The sequence below is a fragment of the Podarcis raffonei genome, chromosome 10 (assembly GCF_027172205.1).
Source record: "Podarcis raffonei isolate rPodRaf1 chromosome 10, rPodRaf1.pri, whole genome shotgun sequence".
In the NCBI taxonomy this organism is placed as follows: domain Eukaryota; kingdom Metazoa; phylum Chordata; class Lepidosauria; order Squamata; family Lacertidae; genus Podarcis; species Podarcis raffonei.
This window is the reverse complement of record NC_070611.1, coordinates 41,737,503-41,761,034: the sequence shown is the minus strand read 5'-3', so window position 1 is coordinate 41,761,034 and position 23,532 is coordinate 41,737,503.

Genomic DNA, 23,532 nt, shown 5'->3' with positions numbered 1-23,532 from the left:
ACATAAAGCATTTAAAAACCATATTGTCAGGAAAGCATTGTTTAATGTCTGGATAAGATACAAAGACTTATTGGAAATAAAAACCCCAAGGTGGTTGTCACCAATGGAAGCAAAGGCTCAGAAAAAACTCAATATGGAGGCCAACTGGCCGAAATATTGGGAAATTTTGGAACAGGATGGAGACAAATTGAAATTGCAGAGTTTTGAGAAATTAAAAGATAAAGTGCGAGATTGGCTACATTATTATCAAATAAGAGAGGCCTACAATTTAGATTAAAAAATTGGCTTCCAGGGGGAAAAATCAAAATTGGAAACAGAACTGTTAGATCCTAAAACTAAGATACTTTCAAGAATGTATAACTTGCTGCTAAAATGGAATACGCAGGATGAGACGGTTAAATCTGCAATGATTAAATGGGCACAAGATATCGGTCATAATATTATGTTTGCTGACTGGGAACAGTTATGGACCACCGGTTTGAAATTTACGGCATGTAATGCCTTAAGAGAGAATATTATGAAAATGATATATAGGTGGTACATGACACCAGTCAAGCTAGCAAAAATCTACCATGTGTCTGATAATAAATGCTGGAAATGTAAGGGAAATGAAGGTACATTCTTTCATCTTTGGTGGACGTGCCCAAAGATTAAGGCTTTCTGGGAGATGATCTATAATGAAATGAAAAAGGTATTTAAATATACCTTCTGAAGAAACCAGAGGCCTTTCTCTTGGGCATAGTCGGCCAATTGGTGCCAAAGAAGGACAGAACTTTCTTTATGTACGCAACAACAGCAGCAAGAATACTTATTGCAAAGTATTGGAAGACACAAGATTTACCCACCCTGGAAGAGTGGCAGATGAAGGTGATGGACTATATGGAATTGGCGGAAATGACTGGCAGAATCCGAGACCTGGGAGAAGAGTTGGTGGAAGAAGACTGGAAGAAATTTAAAGACTATTTGCAGAAACATTGTAAAATTAATGAATGTTAAAATGATGTTGGATTGAAAATAAGTGGTGTTAACATCAAAATTAATAAGAATATGTAAAAATGAATAGATATTAGACGAAATTATAGCAGCTATAAAATGTCAAGAAATAGAGTGAAGGTAAAGGAAAGAGGGTAAGGATTTGCTGACTTGATTATGTAAACGGGAATACAAAAAGAGGAGGTGTGAGGAGGTCAAAGAAACAAGTTAAGGAGTTTAAAGTTATGAAAAATGGTATTGTTTTTAATTTTTTCTTATTTTTTTGTTCTTTGAATGCAGTTTTTTTTTATTACTATCTTTGTAAGTTGTATTTTTTATATATTTCTACTTTTTCTTTTTTGATGTATTTCTTTTTCTTTCTTTTTCATGTGGTTCTGTACTAATGTTTTTGTAAAATTTAATAAATATTTTATTAAAAAACAACAACAAAGTTTTCAAGAATTCTGGATGTTTCTCTGTTCTCTGAAAGTTCCAGAACAACAACCTGAATACGGGGGTTATTTATTTTAATTCTTGGGAGCTTTCTGGCCATGTATATTCATATCTGCACATGCAGCTTCCATCTCTTTTAAACAAGCAATCTGCTATTCAGACAGAAAGGTGCCAGACGACAAGGAAAGCACTGGAGTGAATTACAAATTCCCTGTTTTTGCTGTAATATTCAAAACGTGAACTTCAAAGCTCACCTGTAGCAAGAGCTGAACATTCCAGGGGCTTCCCCCCCCCCCATTGCAGCACATCACCTCTGAGGGTATTCTCTCCATCCACTTGAGTTTCTTGTACATGAGGGGGCAGGGATGTGCACCCCCAGGCATTATTACCTCTGCCAGGAACGATCTCCCCTCACCCCCAGATGACATGCTTAGTCTAGAATACACCACACCTGCTCTGTGCACTGGCAGCATATTGAATGTTTGCTCTCCATGGCAAGAGAGAGGACGTTCTCTGTGGTGGCATTATGGCACTATGAAAGATTGCTCCACACTCAGGGAGCAGTCAAGCAGACAGCAGAGCAGTGTGGTGTTAATGTCGCCTTTAACAGAGAACGAGAGCAGAGAAGGAGGTGAAGGCTCAAACCGGTGTAAGGATTGACTAGATCGTTAGACATCTGGGGATGGAAACGGACATTTCTGAAATTAAACTGCTCTAAACCAGTTGCTATAAATATTTGGGCGGGGGGGGGGTTGTGAGCTGAGATGAACAGCCTCTATTATCAAGGGACATTTTGTGAAGAAATATGAAGCCCAGTAATAAATAGCTGTTGAAAAAGAAATGCAGGATAAAAATATGGGGGAAAGGAAGAAATAAAAACCTTGAGCGTATTGACTTGCTTGTTGAAAGGAGAGGAAGAGGGAGAGGCAGTATGCCCTCTTCCAGTAAATTAGGAAGACCCAACTGGTAAGGTCCAACTGGCACTTGGTCGCCCCCTCCTCATATAATTGCATCAGTCACCAGTTGCCCTAATTCTGTGCAAGGATAAGATGAGACAATCATGCCCTATCCATTTCCCTCTCCAATCGGCCTCATAAACTGGCACCTCTGGCCCTAACTGTTGCCCTACGAAAAATTTCATCGCACGCCACTGCATAGAAGGTACTGGTGGGCATCCTGACACCAGCCTGGATATCTCCATAATGAAGAAATTCTATTTAAAATGAGTATTTTCTTGAATTTATCAACAGCTAAGCAATCTGCATAATTGATTTGAAATGCTCCCTTTCCTTCCAAACACTGTAACTCCCTACCTTATTCTCACTTCACCTCCAGATTTATTATTTGCAATTTTAACATGCTGTTTACCTTCATTTCCTGATGCTAAATAAATATGTTAATTAAAAAATTCAAATCCCTGATGCACACCCTGGAAACACTACAATTTATAATTAACTTATTTATTTCCAAATTTGTAAATCGAACACTCATACCAGTCTCTGTGAATTTAGATCAACAGATTTTCAGCACTGCCAAAAACTGTTTACATTCTTTCATTAGTTTTAAATCCATGTAGTAATCTTCATATCCAAGCTCATTTGAGTTACCTTTTTCCATGAAGACTGCACTTGGTAGGTTATCAAAATAACATAATGAACTCCAGACATCTATATCAGACAAAATACCTGCAGACGCTTAATCTTTTTAAAATTAAGCTGCTTCATCAGTTATGCAAATCTCTTACATTTTGCATCAGCAAACCAATGGGCCATAACAAGTCTGTGGACTCTAATAAAATGGTAGGTAATTAGAGACATTCACAGAAAATGCAGCACAGATGTTTATCTAAAGTATTTGAGACTCTTCAACTTTTTTGATGCTTATATTTGAAGAGTCAAATAATTTTCAGCCACTCGGTTTATAACATTGTAGAGCTTCTTCTTTTACAGTAAGCTAAAAATATTATATTGTCTAAACTGTTATTTCAAAAGTTCACTCAGAGTTAGTGATGAACCCTTGTATTCTGACAGAGTTCAACAGTGTTCTCCCTTTTCCCACACAAAGTATCTTTAAACATATGGGTATTTGGCTTCATTGCGTGGACAGGCGGAGTCCCCAGATCCCGCGCGGTCCGCGCCCCCCCCCCCGTCATGTGGAATAACGACTCATGACAACGTGCTATGGAATTAAATTGGCCACAACTTTATTAAATTTCAAATGTGGCTCAGGCATTGGGCGTTCTCCCTCCCCATTCCCCAGCCGGGGACCTAGGGAGCATCAGGGTTATCCAGTGGGGGGGGGGATGGGCCGGCTCTGGAGAACATATGTTCAAGCAGAGATAGCCGCCCCCGTTATGCCGCCGCCGCAGGGGAGAGCAATGACGACCTTTCGGCGTACGGTCAAAGCCTCCCTTCAGAAACCCCTTTAACGGGGAACCCTGGTATCGCCACCACAAAGAGGAAGATGGACAAAAGGATTCCGCCCAAGGCCTGATACCGCCAAAGTTGTGACGTTTTGCTACGGGAAAGGCGAAACCTGCCAATGCAGGGAAATTCCTTTCCGGCCCTTTAACAGCGACCTTAACGTAGCAGCGCCCGCATACCTGTGAAGAAAAGTTAACCTGCAAATAAGACATTAACTGAGGGTGGGAGAAGCTCTGGAGCCAAGTGAGGATTCCCAGGTAAGATCCTCCCTCTATTGTGTGGGCAGGTAATCCCTCCCCTACCTGGCCTGGTCTCCTTGGCAACGCTTCCCCCAGGTGGGATTGGACAACTGACTGAGGTAGGCGGAGACCTCCAGGTATCCCACCTGAGGGAAGGCAAAGCCAAGCCTATGCTGTTGGAGCCGCTCCAGATCTAGGGGCTGCACGCGTCCACGCAAAGGGCGCCCCCCGTTTTAAGCGGGGAGCGGTCATTGTTTTTAAAATAATTTCTGTAGAATGTCTCCCTAAACTCTTCCCTGTGTGCTAGACTGTGCAGTTATTAACTTACCCCCTTGTGTGCTGATGATACTTTTACAAGGGTCCTTTGGGAAAGCAAATCCAGAGCTTCTCACTCCCTTAATAAGACCTGGGCTTAAGGAAAGAGGTCCTTGTCAGTAAGACATAGAAATCCTTCAACTAACCAGACAACCTAGTGGTTTTGACCAGAGTTTTAACCTGACTGGGTTGGTGGGAAACTTTGTAAAAAGGGGGGTCTGCCAGCCTGTAGATAATGTTCCCTCCTGATTGCTCACTGGGTGCAATACTTCAGCTTCACCAAGTCCAGCTGGGGCGTTATTAGATGTCATATCTATCCTACTCCACTCCAAGGGAAAAAAAGAAAGAAAGAAAGAAAGAAAGAAAGAAAGAAAGAAAGAAAGAAAAGTCTCTCCCACTTTCCACAGCAAGTCAGCAGGACTTAGGAAATAGTGGTAGCTCCACTCAGGGCTTTTTTTCAGCCAGAATTTGCCGGAACTCAGTTTCAGCACCTCTTAGGTGGGTGCCATTGCTATTATAAGAGAACAAGGAAGATGTTCATGATGAGTTCTGGCACCTCTTTTTCTAGAAAAATAGCACTGGCTCCACCACAGAATCTCCTACACACACACACACACTCACACCCCAATCATTCTGCCAAAGTTTCAGAAAATTACTTCAGTCACAGCTGTTGACTATTATGCTTCACAGAACAATGGAAATCCCTAAACTCTCAAATTTTTAAAAGACTGAATCAAAATCAGTAACAGGAAACCCTTTGTAAGCCAGCCTTAGAACCTGAAAAATCATTAGGTATAATTAAGGCAGGCTTCATGGACTTCCAGCTTAGTGACCTTCATGAAATTCCCTTATATGACAGACCATTCTTATTCCTCTTTTGTAGCATATATTATAGGTGGCTGAGGCTTAGTTGTCTACGCAACGCATCACATACTCTGGCCTTTGATTAATTTACCACAAGCATTTGAAACGCAGGCATTTTCTTGCAACAGCTTTATGAAATAAAGCTTAACAGCAACAAAAATAAGTAATTTTTGGCCTGCTATGTCATCTGTTATAATTAATATTCATAGTAGTAGATTCCTCTGTTGGATAAACATTGTAACATATCACAAGATTTGCAGTTCATCTGTTTTCATAGTCAAATAAGAACAGGAACAGCAAGTGCCTTGACACAGAACCACAAGCATTTTGCTGACATACAAACAAGAAATATTCATGGAAAGCTGACTTTTTCCGCAGTGTTATTCTGATGAATCTGTGTTTATGATGGATCCATTTCCTGCTCCTAGACACTTTTCCAGATGTATCTTACATGCAAACCCATCTGTGGTTTTATCCTGGATTAATCAGATATTTTACTCTCTCCTAGTTGTTTTGGCCTTCTGAATATAGAGCTGCAGAAAGTATTTTTTTCAAAGTTGTCTGGAACATATAGATATGTGGTTGCCAAGCTTTTGAGGCCGAGGGGTACATTTGGAATTTTGAGAGACTGTCATTGACACCAGTCACAAAATGGCTGCCACAAGGGGCACAAAATGGCTTCCCACAAAATTGGGAATACTCTTATTTTTTATAACAAAGCATGAATTGATTGGTTGACCTAATTGGTCAACATCATTCAAATCCGCATTCCGTCATGAAGTTCACTGGGAGATTTAAGATCAATCACTGTCTCTCAGCCTTACTTACTTCACAGAATTGTTGTGAGGATATAATGGAGTAGGGGAGAACAATGTATGCTGCCTTGAGCTGTGTGGAGATTATCATTATTATAATAAAATGTTAAAATATACACCCTTTTGGGCAAGAAAAAACAACAAGACAAGCCTCAAGGAAAGAGGAAATGCAGCCCATTTGCTGCTGCCTCCCACACTGTAAATCAAAATGCAAGAAACAGCAAGAAGGCAGCCATTTCTCTGCTAGTCATCAAAATGGCCTCCAGAGCTAGGAGGAAGCTAAAAGAAGAAGGAAGACAAACCACAAGCACAAAACCATCCCTGACATCGGTCACATTCAGCAACAAGTGTAGACACAACTCTAACTAATTGAGTAATTGAGAATGGTAAATTACTCTCCCATCCCTCTTAATTGGAGAGGGGCATAAGTTTGCAGCCACTGTTCTTATCCTTTTCCACCACACTCCCAATTCTGCCTTTCTCTTTTCCCTTTTACCTCATCATAGTTATGATGGCCTAGCTCTTGAATTAGCTTGAATTATGTCACTACAACACAGGGCAAAGCACAGAGAAGTCCGTATCTGGGGCCCATATAGGAAAGGGAAATCTGAAGGCTTTGCATAATAGTTTGGACAACTGTCCTAAATTCTTTCCCCCCACAATAGCCTGGCAGCAACAGTTCAGCCGAAAATCCTAAGGGAGCACAGAAACCATTTTTGGCATTTCCCATGAGGTCAAATTTCAATTGTTTTTACAAAATTCAGCCACAAGAAATTGTGAACTAGAAAACCAGTGAGGTTGTAGGCGTGTCTCTTTGACGGTACATTCTAGTGCACTATACTTGGAAACAGGTTCCATTAAGCTCAATGGGATTTACTCCTAGGTGTAGAAATGTTGCCGTAATTATGTTTATGGTGAATTTATTGTATACAGTCATACCTCGTTTTGCGGCCGGGATCCATTCCGGAGCCCCAGCCGCTAGCCAAAAAGGACACAGGGCAAAGCGCCGCACTTGTGCACAGATCGATTTGTGCTTCTGCACATGCACAAGCAGAAAACCTGGAAGTAACCCGTTCCAGTACTTCTGGGTTTGCTGCGGACGTTCGCCGGAATGGACATTAGACAAAGCGGACGTTTGCGGAGGTATTACTGTATTTCTTGATCTTGGTTTTTGTTAGTAACTTATTATTATTATTGTGTAGTAATGTGGGATTTAAGGGACGTGGGTGGCGCTGTGGGTAAAAGCCTCAGCGCCTAGGGCTTGCCGATCGAAAGGTCAGCGGTTCGAATTCCCGCGGCGGGGTGCGCTCCCGTTGCTCGGTCCCAGCGCCTGCCAACCTAGCAGTTCGAAAGCACGTCAAAGTGCAAGTAGATAAATAGGGACTGCTTACTGGCGGGAAGGTAAACGGCGTTTCCGTGTGCTGCGCTGGCTCGCCAGATGCAGCTTTGTCACGCTGGCCACGTGACCCGGAAGTGTCTTCGGACAGCGCTGGCCCCCGGCCTCTTAAGTGAGATGGGCGCACAACCCTAGAGTCTGTCAAGACTGGCCCGTACGGGCAGGGGTACCTTTACCTTTACCTTTTTAATGTGGGATTTAAAGACCAAACATAGAAAATGTGACACTAGTCCAGGGGAATCACTGAAGCCACGTCCTTATTCACTTGGCTTAACTCTGGGATTGAGAAGTACTGTAAAAAAAACTACGTCACAGAGTTGTGGAGTCTCAGGGCCACCATTTCTCAGCGGCCCCTGCAGTACCCACCTGTGACCTAGAGAAGAGGGTTGGTTTCCTCACAAGGGGAAAGGACAAGAACCTGGGACCAGGCATGTAATTGCTGGTGAAGCACCCGGGGGTTCTCAAAGGAGGAGTGGAAGATCCTTAGTAGTAATTTAGAAACAAATAAATAATGTAACTTTATGTTAATTTGCATTTACTTGTGTGGTACAAAGTGAATAGGGGTTTTCAGATTAGAGTTTTGTTGATTATTGATCATAATTGCTAAAAAGAAAATACAAAATATGAGCAAAATATGCATGGTAAATGGTTATTGCCATCAAAGAAACATTTCACGTCCCAAATCCTAGCACTGTCTTTTTCATATAACCACAGTTTGTGCACAAAGGCAAATTAAATATTTAATCAATATTAAGAGTATTGCTGTTTTTTAAAAAAATATTTGTGTGTTAAAGCCTGTGCAAGATCTATGCTGGAGTGGACAACAGTTGCATAGCCTGTTCTTCACAGCCAGCTGGCATACTCTTCAGGGGTAACTGATGCATTAAATTGTAAAAATGACGCTTTTCTGTTGTTTTGAACAAACTATGAAAACAAGGAATTTGAGGGGCCAAATTTTCCTTGTCAAAGCTTCAGTCCTCATACTCCAATCCAGGTGAGGCTCCTAAAATGTATTTTCATTTTATTGAGAGCGAAAGGTTGAGGGGAAACATTAGGAAAAAAACATCTCCCTGTATGTTCTGCTTGACAAAATTATATTGAATGTGATTGAATTGTACTAGCACAAAAGCAGAGCTCAGTTTTAAAAATCAAGTAAACCAGTGTGTCTTGGCATTCTTAAAATGTGAGGAATGTCTAAAATAGTACTAGGATCTCTCTCTCTCTCTCTCTCTCTCTCTCTCTCTCTCTCTCACACACACACACACACACACACACACACACACCACTCACACCCTCCTTTACGTTACCCTGAGGATCAAATTAGACAGTAATGTGTCTAATATGCAAAGGATTTTTAAAATGCTAATTGTATCAGAGAGGGGGGACAGATAATTACTAGAATCAGAAAAGCCACAAAGATAACATATAAGCTTTTCCTCCTATGTTGTGGTAACTGAGGAAAAACCCTCTTCTGAACCTGCTGCAAACAAGGGATTTTCTCTCAATGCAACTACCTTCAGAGAAGGGATTTTCCACAAGAAAAAGGGGAAGAGAGAGTTAACTTCCCTCTTAATGCTTGCTCTGATCCTATTAATTATCAGTCCACTCCCCCTTCCCAAAGCATTTTGCATTGTTTAAAACCTGCATGTGAAATGCAAAGACACATTTAATGTCACATCTAGTTGGACCCTGAGGTCATTGTAGAAAGGGCAGGAACAAATGAAATATTAAGTCTATACAACAATTTTCTATTATTATTAAATAATTGTTTTGAAACAACCAAATATATAAGCTTCTTGCATATCTTTGAGATGTGCTGCTCTTACAGCACACTCCTGAGAGATGTTGACCATTAACGGCCAGCGACTATATTCAGCTAGGGCACCCTTCGCAAATGTGGTGCCCTCCAGTTGTTTTGAACTGAAACTTCCATCATCTTTGACCACTGACTCTCCTGCTTGGAGCTGATGGACGCTGGCGGCCAACAACATCCAGAGGCCACCATGTTGGGGAAGGCTGATCTAGGAAGTGCAGCAGCCAAGCAATTGGTCCATTTCATGACACACCTGGAAATTACTGGGTGAGGTCTCGCTTGGACTTATTCTGCAGGGTCACCTCCAGTTCTTCCATTTGAAAATGGGAACTTGAGCTTCTAGAATAGAGAAATCAAAGGAACTGGATTTGTTACTAAACACTTCACTCCCGTTTAATTATAGACCTGAACTGGGTTTTTTTAAAAAATAAAAATAAACAAAGAAATACTTGTTAATGAGTGGCATTAAAATGCTGTTAATAAATAAGGATTAAACCCTTCAAAACTATCTAGCACACCCTCATTTTCGATCATCCAAAAATTTCTGGAATGCCTATTTTTAGAGACCACAAGTGTTTCCTGCCTGATCTTTGACCTTGAACTATGCAGTAAGATTATCAAGCCACTGCTACCAGTTACTGAACTCTGCCTCCCAAAATGCAAATGGGATGAAAGCAAGGCTGATTGTCAGCGACTTCTCTCATCCCATGGCCAGAGGCATAAAGATCAAAAGTAAAAAAGAAAAAGGAGCAGGGTCATAAGCTGTTGCATCAGCCAGTGACCTCCCCTTCAAACAGCATATACTGAAGATCACTAAAGTGGATTATTTCACTCTCAACACCCTTAACGACACTGAACAGTGAAACCACCAGCAAAAGGTTGAAAAGGGTAAAGTGGATTAACTTGAACCAGACAGTTAAATCTAAAATACGTGTGATCATATTTACATTCCATGGTAGAGTGTTTCAGTGCCCATCTCCACAGAGCAGCACTTCACAGCCATTTGTGATCACTCCATTTGTCTATTTGTGTATTTGCTCATTTAAAATTTTCTCTTCGTTTTTCACACAAAAGCCCCATATTTAATTCTGCTCCCTTATCACCTCCCTCCCTCAATCTGCCCTCTCCTATCCTACCCCTCTTCACACGATATTCCTCCTGCCACAAATAACTGAAGGAGGAAAATAAGACAGGCTTTCAGAATAGTTCAAATCCATGTGTTATATCCCACACCTTGGGTTTTTGTTTTTGTTAAGGTATGATATAGTATCCTCAAACTCACAAGCTAGAGCAACAAGGGTCAGCCTTTGTGGGGTCCATGTGATACAAAGAGGAAGTACAAAATACTAGACAGTACTACTCTACCGTGTGCCTCAGAACTACAGACCACTCCAAAAGTGTGGGAATGGTTTCTTCTTTAGTCTACTGATCCAGAGAGCAGGTGGCAGCACAATATGGGAGACTCTATGAAGGAGAACTGGAATGGCTGTAGCATAGCCAAGTAGCGGCAGACCTTGGGGCCTCTAATTCCAGTGGCACCCTCTGTGACACCTAAATTTGGTGCTCTCCCTGCCTCTTGCCTTCTGTTCTACACCATAGTTGTGACACCCCCAAGGCTTGTGCTCCCCTAAATCTGCCTCTGAGCCAGGTCCAGTGAAGTGCCACAGTCTCCAATTGCCACCTGCTGCTGCTGAGCGCCTGGGTCCTGCTCTTTTTTAAAAAAGAAGATACTTCCACATAATACAGTGGTACCTCGGGTTAATAGTAGTATTAGTAGTAGCAAATTTATTACCTGCTCTTCACCAGCAGGTCCTAGGCCATGCTACATTTAATTGGGCCTGGAAATTAACCATTAGCCAATGCAGCTGGTTTATAACAGGGGTTATATGAGTTATAAGGCAACTGGCAAATGCATTTTGGACCTGTTGGAGTTTCCAAGTCATCTTCAAGGGAAGCCCTCATGGAGAGCTATTTGCAATAATCCAGTCCGGAAGTTACCAGCACATGAAGTGCCATGACCAAGTCATATTTGACCAAAAGAAGCTGTTGCTGGCAAATCAGCCATAGCTAGAAATAGGCACACACACACACACACACACACACAGAGAGAGAGAGAGAGAGAGAGAGAGAGAGAGAGAGAGAGAGAGAGGATTTAACAATGTAAGATTGAGATAGAAAAAAAAATCTAATCAGTAATTGATCTGAAATAATAGGCCATGTAATATTGTTTTTATATAACATCAACATCCCGAGAGTGAAATATATTGATGTACCCAAAAAGCAACTTTTCACTTTCTTCCCACTCAGAGTTTACATTACAGTGTACCCGTTAAACATTTTCCTGAGGATAGAATTAAAAAAAAAACAAAACTGTAAATTGTAGCACCTTTAATTAAAATCTGCTGTATACATTTAAACTCAAGGGATCACTTCGTGTTTGCCCACCAAAACTTGCAGATTTCTTTATCATCTGCAGACTTGTGTCTTCTCTTACAGCTCATTCATTTAAATGATTTGGGTTTATGAATGGTTAGCTTCCATTAAGGCAGATATAGCGGCAGTTATTCATGGGGAGGGCCAGTTCAGACAGAACATTCACTTTTGTTCCCCCAGATCCAATAAAGAGCTCCAGCAATCCCAGTGCAATATGTTGCCTACAGATATTAGAAAAGGAGAAAGAAGTATTTTTGTTTTGGTCGGAAAGCAAGTTTATGAAGATAAGGAAATCAGTTTCAAAATTAATATCATTCTACTGTGGTAGGCTAAGATATTAAGACTGATGTGTGAAAAAATCTACATCCATCATTGGCCCAGCTGAAACTGCGGTATTGTTTTTCGCTTGGGGAATGGGACTGAACACTGAACATAAATGCACCCAGCAGCATGCAAGTGATGCTGTATGAGAGCTGAGTGATGGTTGATGGAAGATTAACGCAACCTGCATGATTCACACAACTGGCATGATACATCTTTTGTTTGCGGGGGGGGGGTCAAGGAAGAATTGCTTAATATTCTAATATTGCACAAGGAAACATAATCAGGATGCCAATTTTCAAGGCCTGGTCCGTAGCCTCCAGCACATAAAGCATTACTACAAAGAGCCGCAGGATAGAAACTGGATCTTAAAAGACTTTTGTTTCACTGGGATTTTCTAAAAGGCATCATGCCATAATCCTTGACACAAACCCAGAGCTTAGACCTATTGCCCTCCTATCTTCACCCTTGCCACATGGATTTTTCATTTGTGATAGATCGAGGGGCTTTCTTCTTCTTTTAGATAAGTCCTGATGTGCTGACCTATCCTTCCATTACCTCCAAGATTATTGTGATGTCCTTGATGGCAACTTGGAAGCCTTAGCTAGTCAAAATGCAGCGATGGGCAAATCTTAGTCCCTCCTGCTGGACTCACATTCCCTTTAGCCTCAGAAGTATGGCCAGTCATTGAGGATTATGGGAGTTGTAGTGCAGCAACACCTGGAGGCTCTCGGGTTAGCTTCTTTTGATCTAGAGCCTTTTGTAGCCTTGGACTCTCCTACCTTAAGGAGAACCTTTTCCAAAGCAACCCACTCACCATTTGAAGTCAGGTGTCTGCCCATTCTGTCCATGTCACAGATCCAGACAGGAGCAGCAAAATAACATGGCCAGGCTATTTTGGTCCTTGCTACTGGAGGGATTAGGAAAGATTGCCTTTTGATACTGTTTTGGAAAGACTGTAAGGCTTTTTCTTTTCACCAGAGCTTTCAAGGAGTGTTGAATTCTTTTGGTGGTCTTGTTTTTATTTGATTTTACTGTTCTTAGAAGTTACTTCAGAAAAGGATCAATGTTATGTGCTTTTAAAACAAAGTACAAAAAAGCAAAGTCAGGGCAAGGAAAGCATACAGTCTGGCTTTTGTTTTCCTTCGGATCCAGCTCAGGTACAACTAGGATTTAGAGTGCATGAACACTGGATGGTACTCAACTAAATAAATGTGCGAACAGAACAACTTCCACTTGCACAATGGGACTTCCCCTGCTCTCCTCCCTCAACACAAGCTGTCTGCCACCCCCAAATCTGCTCCTGAACAATTTTAGGGGGCACAAAGTGGGAAGTCTTATTGAGCAAGCATAAGTCATTCCATGCCTGCAAAGTGCTACTTAACACAAAGTTGAATGCAACCCACTATATTGGAAAGGGTTTACAATATTTGCCCCCCCCTCACTCCCCAAAATAATGTCTAAATCCTTACGGTTTAAAATACATATTGTTCATAAGAAAGTCTAATTTCATTATTGAAATTAGACAGGATAGTAGAGAATCATGTGAATGTTGAATGGAATGGCCATGAAAGAATTATTAAAATTCAAATAACTATCTGTGTTTTAGAGTTTTTGTTGTCCCCACAGGCACTTTTATCACCACTGTGTAAAAATTGGGATGGATATATGTATTTAGAGATATTTAGAAAGGTATTTTAGAAAAATAATAATTTTAAAATATACATTTTCCACCTTGGGCCTCAAGCTATGGCCGTGCAAAACTGGCAACCAAGAATATAGTCCAAAGGCACATGAGGCCGCCATTTTGCTCAACGTAATCAGGTCTGGGTCTGGTCACAGCCTAGATGGGTGACCATCCTGGGTCCCATGACAGAAGGAATGCAGGATAGGAATGCCAGAAAATAAATGAGAGCCAAGTAGAGGGAACTGGGAATAGCAGAAAATGTAAAATTTATCACATGTGCAGCAACGGTGCTCACAAACACATATCAATAATTCCTTCCCGCGACCAAGAAGTGCTCATTAATGCCTCTTATTAACTGAAGTAAGGTGAAGCTTAAAACATAGGCTAGCTCTGCCCTCTTCTGGACGCATATTGTGAGCAACAAAATTTCACAAAAATAAGAGCTATTCCAATTTTAGAAGAACTAAACATCATATTAGAATATTAATTTTAAAAAACAACACTCAAGGTATGGCCTTTATAAAAAATGTATATCAGGATAAAGTTATTCAAAGATACAATGAGTGGCAAAGCATAAAAAGTTTCCATTCAATAAACTTGTATATATAAAGGCAAGAGCTAATATTCTAATACTCTATAGGTTGAAGGTACTTCACTACACATCTGCAAGGCTGAAATCCTACACCAAAATGTAAGCCTCACTGACTACAGTGGAGTTGATTTTTGAGTAGATGCGTAAGACTGCCCTATAAAAATCTCTTAAGACAGTCTGTGGTTATGAGTCCCAGACAATTCATCATCTTTGCTCTGGAGTACATTGCAACCACAGGCAATTCCAAAAGCAATGGCAACTCCACTTAGGCATCACACGTCAATGAGAATGTTTCTACATTTTGTAGCAGTCTTTAGGACAAGGGCAGGGAACCAACCAGAAATTATTGCCAACCTATGCCTTGTATCCTCCTGTGACAGATGTAGTGACAGCAAGTTGGTCGTGCTCATTCTTTCCTAATAACTCCCACAGGTAGTGATAGACATCTGTTCCGTCTGAGGAAAAAGTCTCAGATGCAGAACCCTGTCACTTAGTGAAGAACTGTCTAAAATGAGGGGAAAGAATTCCATGTGAGCCTTCCCTCTCTTGTGCTCAAGAGGCATCTATGGGCTTCTCCTGCCCCATCCATATGCCTAGTGTGCAAACATATTCATGGCCTCACACGTGACTCATTTACACATTTAACTGCTCAAAGAATCCAGCGACACATAGAGCTTTTGCCCTGGGATTCTCAGAGTGTTTATCTGTGGCACAGAGAGTTATTGCTATTAGTAGTGGCACTGGTGCTGTTTACATGATCTCCAGAGGTGAAGGAAAGAGCGAGTTCGACAAGAGTTGTTAGCACTCATTCAACAACCATTTGATCCTCTGAAGATGCATCAACATATCCACTTGATCATGAATGAAAAGGCTCTCCTGGTATGATGGGTGAGCTAGGCAGCTTTGATCTATACACATCTGGATACTAGGTACAGAGCGTCAGGCTAGACTGAGAGATTGAGGCGTGTGTGGGTGTGGGTGTCTTGTCATCCATACTTAACACAATTGCCAGCTAAACATGCATAACTATGCAAGCTGAATACAAGTAATTCAAAATCACAGTTAATTACAAAGCACCATATTATGTGTTATCGTGGTGAGAACAGTCACTGCCACAGCACCCCTCCAGACAACCTGTTTATTGACCGTTCATTCCAATTTGCTGTAGGGTGTTGATAGGACTTCCTGGTAATCACTCATTCATCCCAAACATCTCAGTACATTTCCCCTGTCAGTCTCCTAACCACACAAAAAAACTGGTTATTTTATAAGTGGATTTGTTGTGCAAAGGCAACAGAGCACTTTGATCCACTTTAATTGTGGAAACTTAGATTTTCAGTGTCCATAAGCAAAGCAGGACGAATGCTCATTTTCATGAAACCTCCCCACACAGCAAGTTTCCCAAGTATGCAGAAATCACTCTCTGTTTTTTGTGATCCTGTTTCACTTCCAAACTTATATGCGATCAACCCCATTTATATGGAACTGTATGTAGTTCTTCCTTGATTCCAATCTTGCCTCCTGAAGCCCAAAATGAATGCCATCAGTTCTGGAGTGGCCCTCAGGATGCACAATTCCTCTTCTGTCGACTGTGGAGGTTCTTTAAAGGTAAAGGTAAAGGGACCCCTGACCGTTAGGTCCAGTCACAGACGACTCTGGGGCTGCGGCGCTCATCTCGCTTTACTGGCCAAGGGAACCAGCGTACAGCTTCCGGGTCATGTGGCCAGCATGACTAAGCTGCTTCTGGCAAACTAGAGCAGTGCATGGAAATGCCGTTTACCTTCCCGCAGGAGCGGTACCTATTTATCTACTTGCACTTTGATTCTTTAAGCGGTTCTTTAAGTGGGGTTAAATAGTGCCACCTAATGGCAGTTAACAGCAATACACACTTTGGTGCTATCTAATTGACTGTTAACATTTTAATTGCAAAGGTAGAACTCTTGGTAAATTTATCCAGTTAGAATACTAAATTTTGGAGTCACCCAAACACTTGCCTAGTTCGTAAGAGGAAAGTAATTTCCCCTCCCCTTCCCCTGACATAGCAGCCAAAAATAAAAAGGAAAAGGGCATCTAGCTATCACAAATAGGAGCAAGCACTTAGGTTAATTAAAACATCCTACTCTTTCCCAGTTACAATGTGTGACTGACATGATCATCTAAAATTTTAATTTTCTCTTAAAATAGAACAGCTAATAAGCCTCCCATAAACCTTTCAGACCAAAGAGATTCAGCACACCAGGACACCCGGGCAGAATTGAAAAATGCAGGTAGGAGGATAGTATGCATCACACAGGGACCTGACTTGCTTTATTTATACATCACAATGTGAGATCAAAGTGATACGGTAGCGTGGGAGGGGTTACCATGCATTTGGATTCTGTGCAAATCTGTTGTTTCAGAGAGAAATGAGTTGAAATGGGGAAATCTTATCCAGCTTCTCTGTTCTGTGTGTCATTTGGCACCCTGCTCCTTCTCTACATCCTTTAAATGGACTGGCCATTTTGCATTTGTATCAGGGGCTCAAACTAATACCCCTCATGTGCTGAAAGGAAGGCGGGGAAGAGCCCATCAGCCCCTTCCTGCCATACCCACTGGCTTTACAGCCCCTCACATTTGGCAAGGATGAGAAAGGCTGTGTGTGCATATCAATGTGCAATGAGCTCTTTCATTTAAATTGGGGGGGGGGTCCTCATATTCAGTTCATGTGTTGATCTGTACCTAGGGTTGTCAATTGCCTGCTGTGGGGGTGCATGCTTTGAAAGTTTGAAGGGGGTCAAGCTGAACCCACCTACCATTAGGCTGCCTCTCACTCTTTCTGGACCCACGCCCTAAGCCAAGTATTCCCTATACAGTGGTACCTTGGATTAAGAACTTAATTTGTTCCGGAGGTCCGTTCTTAACCTGAAACTGTTCTTAACCTGAAGCACCACTTTAGCTAATGGGGCCTCCCGCTGCTGCAGCGCCGCCGCCGCGCGATTTCTGTTCTCATCCTGAAGCAAAGTTCTGAACCTGAGGTACTATTTCTGGGTTAGCGCAGAGCAGGGACTCACTTCCACAGGGCCAAAAATCGCATCTGCGCAGACGCAGGTGTCAGAAATCGCATCTGCGCAGACGTGATCCGGACCACAGAGCGATCTCCACGGGAGTGAAACGGCCCAGGCGAGGTAAACCTTGCCAACCCCTGCACTAGTCCATCTTCACTCCCCAAGTATCCATTCAGTTGTAAAGAGGGATGAGGGAGAAATTCAATTAAAGCACGCACTTAAAGGCAAACCTACATAATTCACACTTTCCTAAACAATATGTACACTGAAAATAGCCCTTCTTTGAAATTCACATGTGAATTTCATGAACACGTGTTATATTAGGGAGAGTTGCTTTGCAAAAATGTGCATATTACGCAAAACTGCATACCAAAAATGTGTCTATTACGAGAAATTCACACTAAAATGCTGACGAATCTTCATGGGGACTTTTCTTTTAAAATCACAAACTGATAAGGAAATGTGGAGCACTGAATTTAAGACTGGGGGAAATGAGAAACAGAGAGAAACCAAAATTGACAAATTCATGCATCCCTATTTGCAAACCAGCTGGTTTCTGTATTCTGAAATGCACATTGTTGTTTTAAATCTGAACAATGTCTATGTACATTGGTAGTAAACCACTAATGGGAATAGGTTTCCTTCTCTTCCGAGACATGGAACCATCGAACCTTCCATTAATACAGGAAGCTTCTAATGGTTCAGACTCTCTCTTTTTCCCAGTATGGCTTACTCCAACTGGGAGTGGCGCTCCAGCAGAAGCCTTTTCAGCTACTGATGGTGGCATGCTAAGCAGAAACTGTATCTTGGCTGTTATGCAGTACAATGCCAGTCTGAAGATTTAAAGCCAAACGTGTACTGCAAAAAGGAGAAGAGAATACCATCATTCTTTTCCACATATTTCTTTCATAACCATGAAGTTTCGTGGCCTTTAGCTATTCTGCCACAGAAGCAATACTACTGAAACAAGACGACGTTTCAGGAGCAGCGACTTAAAATGCAGGTGTTTTTTGTGTTTGTTGCTTTCACGGACAGGTGCCCCGCTAGAAATAAGTGACCTTTCAACCACGTCCAGATAAGCGCCTGTCAACTTTGTACAGGAAAAAAGTCCTAAAGGGTGGTGGGGAAAGGGGGGAGCGGCAACACTGGGCATATCATTTGGTGCTCTTGCAAGAGCAGATATTATAATCAAATTCCCTTACTCCCCCACCCCCACCCCCCAAGCTTGAGCCTGGCTTTCAAACCATTCTATATTAAGCAACTACATGCTTCACTTTCAAAGCGGAGGTTAGAGATATCCCTGCCACTTACATCATTGTTTCTATGGCAACTAAACGTACTTCAGAAAGACAGACTGTATGGTTTTGGTCCTGTTAAAATAAACAGAAAGCCCCAAAAGGGAGGCATGGAAGCTGGGAAGACTTTGCTGTTAGTTCAGGGATATGCATCACTCCTGAGCAGCAGAAAGAATTCCTGGTGGATGCCAAATGCTTTTTCTAATTTTATACAGCATCCATCACCATTCCTTGTTTCTGCTGCCTATTTTGTTAATTAAAAGAAAAAGATGGCTCCCCCCCTTCCTGAAAGACATGTTACTATGGAAACAATGGATTTGCTTGATATAGATATCCCTTGGGTTCACCCCGAGTAAGAAATGAAGCTAAATAAAAGGGCAAGGCAAGCAACAGGGAGTCGATATAGAAGCTGGTGGAGAACCCAGCGTTAAAAAACACCGAAACATAATGCACTTATAAGGAGGCTCAGCATATTTGCGGCAGGTGTACAACTGGGGGTAGGAAGTCTTGCCACAAAGAATCATAGAATTGTAGAGTTGGAAGGGATCACCAAGGGTCATCTAGTCCAACCCCCTGTAATGCAGGAATGCTGCCCACCGCGGTTCCTGGGAGGGCTTGAACCACCAGCCTTCTGGTTAACACCCACATGCACTGACCCATTGTGCCACAAGAGGGTAATAGTAATACAATAGGCACAGGTTAGAGTTTTAAAAGTGGGTTTAAAACTGGAAACCTAGAATCTGTATCCCCTATTAAACTTTAGCCTAAGGATCGAGAAATTTGGCTGCCAACCCCAAACCTCCTCCCTCCCTTTTTAAAGGCTTTTCACATGAAGGAAACAATTGTGTCAGTGTTGTGCACCATCACTGAATGGCAGTAAGGCAAGTTTCCCTCATACTCACAGAGACCAACTTACACTGGCTTATTTAGCCAGTTTATTCCAGTCCTCCTCCTCCATCACAATATGCAGATCTTCCTCCCAGGAGCTTTTCGATCCTAATAGTGGAACGGTCTGTATCTCCTGTAATATTTTTTAGAACACAGAGAACTCCCATATCCTCACTACCCCTACCATAATCACAATTTGCTCAAAATGTGTCAATGGACTGCATGGGAATTGGCATTTTGGTCAATAAGGTTACAGAACTCTGGACAACTATTAATCATTATACAAGATGCAGATTTCCTCTTTTTCATATCAAAGGTACAAATTCATTTGATATGAACATCCCCTTTATTTTTGATTCGTGTATTGTTTTATCCATCTTCTTCTGTTCAAATAAAATAGAATTGTTTAAAGAAGGGAACTAGGTAGTCTGAGAGTTTCCTGAAAATGATTCAGTTTAAAGGCCCAAAGTACAGCATAATTCATGTATGGTATGTGTTGTGGAGCCTGTTCCTCCTGATGTGTTTAAGAAGAGTTGTCACTACATTAATGCACCTCCTTCCTCTCAAGCTCTCACCTCCTGGAATTGACAAGATAAAAGTCTCGTGATGGCTTTTCTATACCAAAAGGAAACATGGGAATAGAAACTAATTTTCCTCTAAAGATAAAGTTGAATATGACAACTTTTGAGTACTTATAACATATCATTAAAAAAAATCCTGACTAGTGCCAATTGTTATATTTTGATGGCAGATGCCAGCGCATTTTATGTTATCGGCCCCCAAACTGAACAGAATAGGTTATACATTGAAAAATAAACTGATATGACATTTTAAAAGCCAGCACAGTGTGTAGTTGGTTAAGCATTTAATCCTATGGGAGGGTAGTTCAGGGTCCAGAGGCTCTGATTTCAGAGGGAGATCTGATGTCAGAGCCTGCCACTCTGCCACCTCCTCCGTTGTCACTGCCCAGCAATGACACTGCCCAGTTCTGTTGGTAGAGCCAAAAAAGGGTCATGTTGCAATGTGGTTTCGATGCAAACCAAGAACAGTCCCCAGGAATATCCTTAAACCTTGGGGGGGGGGGGGAATTAGACATGTTTCTGAAACAGGATGAATTTTAAAGAAATGAATGAATGAAGTTAAGGAAGGAGTGCAACTATGTTCCTTTGCCTTCACTTCCATCCTGCTAGCTCCAGCTTTTTCCTTACACACACCTAAGGACTGCAGACTAAGTGAATTAAGCCCTCATTATGCCTTCTACTCATCTTTTCTCACAAACACACAGAAGTCAATACACCCAAGTACGAACCATGTGCACAGCCCTGTTCACCGCGACTTATTTTAATCATTTGTTTTAGGCTGGCTTTCATGTGGGGTCCAGATCTTCCATGTGTGTGATTAGCCATCACAGCAAAACACACGAAAAATGTTAATTACTGAATACTGCTATTCTGTTTCGAAACTGAATAGCTTCTAAACGTAAACTTTCACTCACTTTTGAATGGAGTAGATCTCATATTCTGCAGCAAACAAGCTTTCTGTCTGCCTTCTGAGTGGTTAACCTAGAAGCATATCAGCATTGTATGAGAGATGCAAGAAGAAATCCACTGATGAAGCCCAAGTTTTCCATAAGAGTTTATGAGAATAAAAAAGCACCTCCATGCCCCAATTATAGAGAAAAAGAAAATTATAACAAGCCAAAGGTGAGGCATGTAATTGAACACAGAAATATATGCTTTAATTTTAAATTCTCGATGTTATTGCACCTAAAGTCAAAGGTTTAACACATAAAACCAAAACAAAAGCATTTAATGTGCTGCTGTGAAAGTTTTAAAACTAAAAGTACTCGATGTTTCTCCCCCTATAAATGTATTTCTCGATTTTATGTCTACATATTAGCATTTTAATGTCCCATTGATTTTGATCTATGCAGCATGCAAAAGCAAAGTAGTATATCTTACAAATTCTCTTGCATCAAACTTTAAAATGCTTTACATACTAAAATGAGGGCAAATGAAGACAAGTACTATTTTGACGTGCGTTATCTCCAAGTTTTATATCTCTGCCAAAACAGTATGCATTCTTTCTGTACAACGCTGCAGCTGAATCATGCACTTAAATGCTTTCCTTTCGACAGTAATTCCCATAGGTATGATTGCATATAGTCATCGGCAATTTCAGTTTTAGGAACATCAATCCTGTATTACTCCCCTGAGGTCTGGATGATTGCTGCATAGTTTCATGACGTAGTAGGAAAACAAGGGAAGTCTGCACAGTCAAAGGTTACTTCTAAATATAAGGAACAGCCAACACTGGGGTCAAAAAGTTTCTTTTCTCCAAAGTTCCAGGGAAGTACTCAGGGTCAAGTCTGCTACCATGAAAACAAAAGCATGGCACCTTAAAAAGTAAGCTTGTGGTAGCACAAGTGGAAGGCGGCTTGTACAACCCCTTTTCTCTTTTGCTCCTCTCTGCACCCCTGAAAAATGCTTTTTAGGGACTGGGGGGCCTCCTGAACTATAGGGCCTGCATCATATTGGGCTGCTAGGGGAGAGGGGAATCTCCCAAACGTGGGCAGAGAGATCTTGTGTCAGTTAGCTGTACACATACAAGAAACACATCACTAGCTTCATTTAGGGCACCTTCCTCTTTCACAAACAATTGAGCGACCATGATGGTCAGCAGAAGTTATTGGATATTGTCAAGCTTCATACTGTCCTTCACAACATAGTATTTATAAATATAAATAAAAAGAGCAGAGCAGAAGCGATGCTCCTCAACATACTTCCTGAAATCCTAAAAAATGGGATGAAGTAAGTCCTAAAGGTAAAGGTAAAGGTACCCCTGCCCGTACAGGCCAGTCTTGCCAGACTCTAGGGTTGTGCGCTCATCTCACTCTATAGGCCAGGAGCCAGCGCTGTCCGCAGACACTTCCAGGTCACATGGCCAGCGTGACAAGCTGCATCTGGTGAGCCAGTGCAGCACACGGAATGACATTTACCTTCCCGCTGGTAAGCGGTCCCTATTTATCTACTTGCACCCGGAGGTGCTTTCGAACTGCTAGGTTGGCAGGTGCTGGGACCGAACGACGGGAGCGCACCCCACCGTGGGGATTCGAACCGCCGACCATGCGATCGGCAAGTCCTAGCCGCTGAGGTTTTACCCACAGCGCCACCCGCGTCCCGAAGTAAGTCCTGGTGAACATCAAATTACCAAGTAGACTTGTTTACCTTTAAGGGTAGATCCTCCCAAGGCAACTATGTGCATAACAATTACACTATTGATATTGTTAATATAGATTTTGGGCTTCTAAGAAATTATGGTGTCAGAGAACAGCAATGATAAGAAAACCAGGCTGCAAAGGTTGATCATTCCCTCCACCCAATCTAAAGCCCTTCCCAAGGCAAAAACTGCATTGAAATGCTTAAGGCTGTTCCTTAATGATAATTCTCTGAAGACAAGCCAAGTTTTGTGGTCAATTTGAGATGTTCATGATAATCTTACAGTGCAATTCTATAGACATGTCTACCTAGAAGTCAGTCTCATTAAGCTTTATGGGACTTACTTCGATGAAGGCTGGCATTACTGCAGTCTTAGCAGCAATGACTGTTCAAAATGTTGGCAGGGCACAGGGCAACAACTTTTCATTTTAAAAAATTAGTTTGCCTACTGTCTGAACAGGCTGCATGTGAACCACAAAGTAAGCACTCAATTTACAATGCAAAAATGGTAATATGAAGCCAGATAAAAGTATGCCAAGAGAGTTTAAACCTGTAATCAAGCCATTACATTTAAGACAAGAGTCAAATAGGAATATGAGTTTGATTTTCTGCTCTGGACTAGTCATACAATGGTAAATATATCTTTTCCAACCACAACTGCAGACTGGGTAAAAACACAGATGTTCTTATGACTCTTAGGACTGCACTAGACCTGTGCTAAAAAGAGAGCTTGAGGACCAAGCTGAAAGTCAGAAACAGAGGAC